Raw genomic sequence first — 7,877 nt, forward strand, 5'->3', positions numbered from 1 at the left:
ATTACAGCAACAGGTGGTGCTACTGCAACGTTCGCCCTGCCTCCCTTAGCTCTGGAAGACGGCTCCAACACTGCTCAGTATGAAGGCAACGCTGGATCAGCCTTATAGGCTTTCTCCATAAAAGGTAAATTCACCTTTTTTTTTCATTGAAGCAGCTTTAATACAGTTGCACCATAAAAAGGGCTATAGACAGCTTCAAGCTGAACACAAAGATGATTTCAGGTTTGTCATTATCTTGTACAAAGTTGGAGAAACATCAAATTAAGTTTTATTCAATTTAGCATGTTTAATCGCATAATGATGCTGACTCATTGCATTAGTTCAACTGACCTAAAAATGTTTTGCCACTGATTCTCATTTGTACTCAGCATCTGATGTCTTTCGTGTCAATGTTCAACAATAGTCGGCCAGCAATTATGGATTCCAATTGTACTGATACCGCTTTTCCATGGTCACAATGTCCTGGTGAAATTTTTCGCCACTGACTGCACCAAAATCAGCAGGGAAGAAGTCCAAGTGTGATGCAGAAAATGAATTTTTAATAACGTTTCACTTCATGATTTTGTATGCTTGGAGTAGACTTAAAATATGACAGGAAATCACAAAAATAAGTTATATTTTAAAAAATGGTACATGATAGGAAAATATTATGGTGATTTTTGTGATCAGCAGCCAAAAATCCATAAAATACACACAGAAGTGTTCAGGAAACAAGAGCTTTGTTGTCCAGTGAATTGAGTAGCCTGTGCCCTGCTGCCCTGTATCCACCTGTACATGAGTGTAAGTCAGACATCCATCTTTTTACTAACAAGTAAAGAGTTCTATTTGTTCACAGATGGCTGATGAGGCCCACTGAGCCTGCCAAAGGTAGGATAAAATGTGCAAATGGGATGAGTGGGTTTGGATGTCATGTACTACTAGGGCATTTTCTGTATGGCCTCCCGACACTTCAACATACAGCAGTGTAAGGGCATAGCAGTTTGTTTTAGTGATCCAATTTCAATCCTGATTCTGTTTGGTGGTTGCACATTTTCCCTGTCCTTTTGGAGATTATTTGGAACTTGAAATAGAGTGCCTGTTTTAGGGGTCTTATGTCAGGCATCCAGGTAATGTGACCCAGTCACTGGGCCTCAATCAGCCATTCACTTTTCAACTGCTGTCTACCCATTGCCTCTGGAAACTGTCCACAATACTCACCATTCCTGCTGCTTCTCTGGGGTGACTGAGCCCTAAAATGGGCCATATGATGATCACTTCCACACATGTTCCCTGCTATTTTTTAACCTTAATTCAGACACAGGATTGTGGAGGAGAGAGCCAATGAATGTGAGCCACAGTGAAAGAGTCCATTTGTGAGGGTATGCGAGGACCAAAACTTGGCAACAATGTCTTGAATGAAATATCGAAAGTGCCTCAAAATTGTCAAATCTGAAATTTTTGTAACATTATTATTTAAGTTTAACTTATTCATGTTGATCATTTACAAACAATTTGTTTCCATATACTGTACAGGACAATGTTTGCATCTGAATTAACACTAGCTTCAAATTTATGAATAACTACCTCCAGAGGCCTGATCTGGAACACACGCATTGAGGCAATGGTCAAGAGCATGGGAGCTGCTCTGCTCAAGATGGGGAAAGCTACAGAAGGTTGTGAATGCAGCTCAGAACATAATGAAAACTTCCCTTCCCTCCATGGAATCCATTCACATATACTGCTACCTAGGAAAGGCAGCTAACATGCTGAAGGGCCCATCACACTCCAGAAACACTTTATTTTCCCTCCTCCCATTGGAGAGAAGACTTAAGAGTGGAAAGTAGGGACCTAATGTGGATGCCACCAACATGGATACAGACTTCTGAGGATCTTTGATGTAAAAACTAGCACCAGCCCCAATCTACAGGCAACTGGATTGCACTGGGGACTATTGATGGGATGGCCGGGCAGTGGAACCCTATGGTGATGCACGGAAAGGCCGTGGTCCTGCTCTTCCTGGGTCCTCAACAGTGACAGCACAACTGTTGTTATTGGACCAACAGCAGTGTTACATCTTTAAATCTTAAAACTATCAGTGTCCTTTGACCCTCAGTCAGAGCAGTCAGTAGTGGTGCTAGAGAGAACCTTCGTGATGGACATTGAAGTCTCCCACTCTATATACCACGTAATATTTTTATATATATATACACTTTTTGAACTTATGTAATGTATCTTATGTTATGGTTAAAAATTAATAACCCACTCAGTATATTCTGTGCTTTGCCACTCTCCATAGTGTTCTACAATACACTCTGAACTTCACGCATGTGCAGGCTCTCTCGGTTTAGATAATATTCCACCTTTTGATTCCTCTTATAGAAGTGAAGACCCTGATACTTACCCATATTAAATACCAGTTCCCAAGTTTTCAGCTAATCACTCAGTTTAATTATATTCTGTTGGAAATCACAATGTCGAATCACGTGTTCTTCCACCTATTTTCGTATCATCAAACTTAGAAAGTTCCCTTCCCCAGTCCATTAATATAAACAGTAGAAAATTGAGGCCCAAGAACCATTAGTTAAATCCCTCCAGCTATGAGGTCTTAAGAAGTTATGCACCAGCCTGTTATGTGGCATCTTGCTAAAAGCTTTTTGGAAAGCTAAATACACCACATCTCGAGGTTCCCCTTTATCATCCCTCCCTTTCCTGTCCTCAAAGAATTCGAGTCAACTAGTCAAATATGATTTACATTTCATCCTGGATGATCAGTTATTCCATTTTGATAACATTTTAATTATGTTTGTGGATTTCAATTACCGGTAACTACTTTTTTATTATATAACTTTTCAAAATTATTTACTTTAATTCTAGCAATTTTTAAATGTCTTGAGGTGCCAATGATATTTAATACTGTTAACATCTTTGTATAAGGTAAGGATCTGCCTCCCATCTAAACAGGACATTTGGGAAGCATGTCCTAGAATATATTATGTCAGGATTAGTTGCTACTAAGATCTCACTGTCCAACTTAAGGGAATGGAGATCGGCTTTTGATATCTGTTCCAGGTGACTGTGGGTGTGTGAAGGCTGTGGTTAATGGACTTGGTCCAATGTGCTCTCAACATTATGTATGTTTTTCTGCTTAAAGTTCTCGGCTGCTTCATTGGATGAGGGGTTGTGAGTAGATTAAGGAACTGAACATCATCACTTCTAACCTTACAATATAGGATTGATCAGACATGAAGAAGTAAAAGATGATTGGAATGCAGGAAGTAACCTTGGGAACTGCTTCAGTGATGACAGGACGGCACATTAAGTATAGGAGTTAGCACCACAATATAACAGCGCCAGCAACTCTGTGTAGACTTTATTTGTTCTCCCTATGTCCAGATATTTTTTTTTAATCTGGGTGCTCTGGCTTACTCCTACATTCCAAAGATACATGAATTAGTAGTTAATTGTTTCACGGATGTTTTTGAGTCGGAAGGGCCTGCTACTGAGCTGTGTCTCTAAAAAAAAAATCATCTGGAGAAGATGAATGGACTCCATAAATTGCATCCATTTTCATCTGTATCTCTACAAGTACAGTACTTTAATAAAAGGTGTTGCTATGCAACAAGGAACAAATTCTAAAATACTTTGTTGCATGACCACAGATATTGTACATCCAAGCAATGCCAGTCCTTTTTCATAAGATTTGTTGCTGTGGTTTCTTTTAAGTTGCTTTAGCAAAGATGCATACAGGCTGAAGTGGATCTTAACCATCTGCGAACTTCTCACCATCATTTTGGGCACAACAATGTACAGGCAGCACTACACATATTCATAATGTTGGTAAGCAAAGATGATCACTAGTTTCTGGCAGTTCAGCAACTTGAGTTAAATAAGAGCAAATAAAAACTATTTTTTTTGTTCCACTGCCTTTACTCTTCCACTTCATAACAATTCATGAATATAAGACTGTTGTATGTGGAGGAAACACGGCCTCCCTCCCTGTGTATTGCGGGTGATCACGTATCCTCCCCGTCTGAAACTTATTCAGAAGTCACATCTCCTGTCAATCAAGGTTGGACTCTGGCCCCCTATTAGTGCACACCTTCCTGTTAACTAATTTAAATACCCTCCAGCCCTTCTGTACTTGACCTTGTAATCGATTAATCCTTGCTGGCATCACGCCATTGGCTCCACTGTAAATTACCTAGGCTGGAATCTCCAGCCCTCCAATACTATAAAGGGCGCCATGTGTGCTCGACTCTTTCTTTTTGCCATCTTTGAGGGTCCACCCTGCTTCATTCCAAGCCAAGTACAATGGAATGGCGCTGGATAAATCGTTGGTGAACTGTGGACTGTTAAAGGGTTGGGAGCATTTTAGTTAGTGTCCCTAGTAACATAGAGCCGTGTCTGCACTGAGTCAAGGAACGCATGTGTTTTATTCCCATTTCCATTTTCCACACGTCTTTTGTTAGGGAACTGGAGCTGCAGCTCAATGACCTTGCCCTGGTCAGGGAAAATGATGCAGTTATAGATAAGAGTTACAGACAGATGGTCACATCAGGGTCACGGGAGGAGGATAAGTGCGTCACAGTTAGGAGAGGGAAGGGGAAGAGTAAGGTGTTGGAGAGGACCCATGTGGCTGTAACCCTCAATAATAAGTACTCCTTTTTGAGTACTGTTGGGAGGGACAGCCTAGCTGGGGGAAGCAACAATGCTGTATCTCTGGCTCAGGGTCAGCCCCTGTGCCTCAGAAGAGGAGGGAAAGGAAGAGGAGGGCATTAGAAATAGGGGACTCAATAGTTAGGAAGACAGATAGAGGATTCTGTGGATGCAGTAAGGAGAACCGAATGGTAGTTTGCCTACCTGGTGCAAGGGTCTGGGATGTTGCTGCTCAAGTCCAAGATATCCTAAAGTGGGAGGGAGATGAGCCAGAAGTTGTGGTACATGTAGGTACCAACGACATAGGGAGGAAGAGTGAAGAGGTCCTGAAAAGTGAGTACAGGAAGTTAGGTAGGGAGCTGAAAAGAAGGACCACAAAGGAAGTAATTTTGGGATTACTGCCTCTACCACACGATAGTGGAAGCAGGAATAGAATGAGGTGGAGGTTAAAATGTATAACTGAAGGGGTGGAGCGAGGGGCAGGGATTCAAGTTTCTGGATCACTGGGATCTTTTTGGAGGGAGGTGGGACCTGTACAAAATGGATGGGTTGCACTTGAATCCCAGGATGACAAGGATCCTGGTGGGGCATTCGCTAAGACTACTCAGGAGACTTTAAACCAGAATGGTTGGAGGGAGGGAACCAAATGGAAGAGAACCGCAAGGAGAATGTTAGATTGGAAACAGAGAAAGCTTGTAGACAAAGTTTGGGGGTGGATAGGCAGATGATAGAGAAGGGAGATACTCTGTACAAAGATGGAGGGGAGAGGATAGAAAAAGAACATAATGGAGTTGTTTGTAAAGAGAGGGGCAAATAGAGAGTAAGAAGCAGGAAATCTCTGAAATGCATATATTTTAATGCTAGGAGCATTGTAAGGAAGGTAGATGAGCTGAGGGTGTGGATAGACATGGCAGTATGACATGGTAGCGATTAGTGAAACATCATTGCAGGAGGGATGTGATAAGCAGCTAGATATTCCTGGATTTTGCTGCTTTAAGTGTGATAGAATTGGAGGGGCAAGAGGAGGTGGTGTAGCATTGCTTGTCAGGGAAGATGTTACAGCAGTGCTGAGGCAAGATAGATTAGAGGGGTCATCCAGGGAGGCTGTATGGGTGGAAATATGGAAAGGGGTAGTCACACTTAAAGGGGTGTATTATAGACCACCTAATGGAGAATGAGAACTGAAGGAGAAAATTTGTAGGGAGATAGCAGATATTTGTAATAAGCACAGGGATGTGATAGTGGGAGATTTTAATTTTCCAAATATAGTTTGGGAAACCCATTCTGTGAAAGGGCTGGGTGGGTTGGAGTTTGTAAAATATGTGCAGAATAGTTTTTTAGAGCAATTGGTAGAGGTACCGACTAGAGAAGGGACAGTGTTAGATCTACCTTTGGGGAATGAGATAGGTCAGGTGACGGAGGTATATGTTGGGGAGCACTTTGGGTCCAGTGATCATAGTGCCATGAGCTTCAATGTAATTATGAAAGGGATAGGTCAGAGCCTAGGGTTGAGGTTTTCAAATGGGGAAAAGCTAGATTTGAGGAGATAAGAAAGGATTTACAAGGAATAGATTGGGACAATTTGTTTATGGGCAGGATGTAGTCAAGAAATGGAGGTCTTTTAAAGGTGGGATCTTGAGGGTACAATATCTTTAAGTTCCTGTCAGGATAAAAGGCTGGGTCAAAAGTTTGAGAAAGCCATGGCTTTCAAGGGATATTGGAAACAGTTCTAAAAAAGAGGGAGACCTACAATAAATATAAGAAACAAGGTCTAAAGGAGATGCGTGGAGAATACATTGAATATAAAAAGAATCTTAAGAAAGAAATAGGAAAAGCTAAAAGAAGGTACAAGATGGCTTTAGCAAACAGGGTAAAAATAAATCCAAAAGGTTTCTATAAATATGTTAATAGCAAAAGGAGAGTGAAGGATAAAATTGATTCCTTAGAGAATCAATGCGGACAACTGTGTGTGGAGCCAAATGAGATGGGGGAGATTTTGAACAAATTATTTTCTTCAGTATTCTCTAAGGAGAAGGATATTGAATTGTGGAGGGTAAAGGAAGCAAAGAGGGTAATTATGGAAAATGTAGTGATTAAGAAAGAGAAAATACTGGAGCTTTTGAAACATATAAAGTTTTAAGTTATGTCACTTACATAAGTCTCCAGGTCTCGATGGGATTTTCCCCAGGACCTCGAAAGAAGTTAGTGAGGAAATAGCAGTGGCTCTGACAGTGATTTTTCAAATATCATTAGAGATGAGTATAGCGCTGGAGGATTAGCTTATTGCTAATGTGGTTCTTTTGTTTAAAAAAGGTTCGAGGAGCAAGCCTAGCAATTATAGGCCTGTAAGTTTGACATCTGTGATAGGAAAGTTAATGGAAAACGTTCTTAGAGATAATATATATAAGTATCTGGAGAGAAAGGGTCTGATCAAGAACACTCAACACGGATTTGTGCATGGAAGGTCATGTTTGACTAATCTTGTTGAATTTTTTGAAGAGGTGACTAGGAATGTTGATGAGGGGAAAGTAGTGGATGTTGTCGATATGGACCTTCGATAAGATTGTGTGTGGAAAGTTAGTTAGGATGGTTCAAGTGATAGGTATTAACTTTGAGATAGTCAAATGGATTTAACAGTGGTTGAAAGGGAGATGCCAGAGAGTCATAGTGGATAACTGTTTGTCAGGCTGGAGGCCGGTAACAAGTGGTGTGCCTCAGGGTTCTGTATTGGATCCCTTGCTGTTTGTCACTTACATTAATGATCTGGAAGATGGGGTGGTAAACTGGATTAGTAAATATGCAGATGATACTAAAATAGGTGGAATTGTGGATAATGAAGAAAGTTATCAAAGATTGCAAAAGGATTTGGACTGCTTAGAAGAGTGGGCTGAAAGATGGCAGATGGAGCTTAATCCTGAGAAATGTGAAGCGCTCCATTTTGGAAGGAATAATCAAAACAAGACATACATAGTAAATGGGAGGGCATTGAGGAATGCAGTGGAGCAAAAAAATCTAGGAATAACAGTTCATCGTTCCCTGAAGGTAGAATCTCATGTCGATAGGGTGGCCTTTATAAATCAAAGCATAGAATATAGGAGTTGGGAGGTGTTGTTGAGACCTTCATTGGTGAAGGTAAATTTGGAATACTGAATGCAGTTCTGGACACCGAATTATAGGAAGGATTTCAACAAGGTAGAATCAGTGCGAGCATCCATCTGGCCAGAAGTGACTTCATCAGGCAG

The sequence above is a fragment of the Narcine bancroftii genome, chromosome 3 (genome assembly GCF_036971445.1).
Source record: "Narcine bancroftii isolate sNarBan1 chromosome 3, sNarBan1.hap1, whole genome shotgun sequence".
NCBI classification, from domain to species: Eukaryota; Metazoa; Chordata; class Chondrichthyes; order Torpediniformes; family Narcinidae; genus Narcine; species Narcine bancroftii.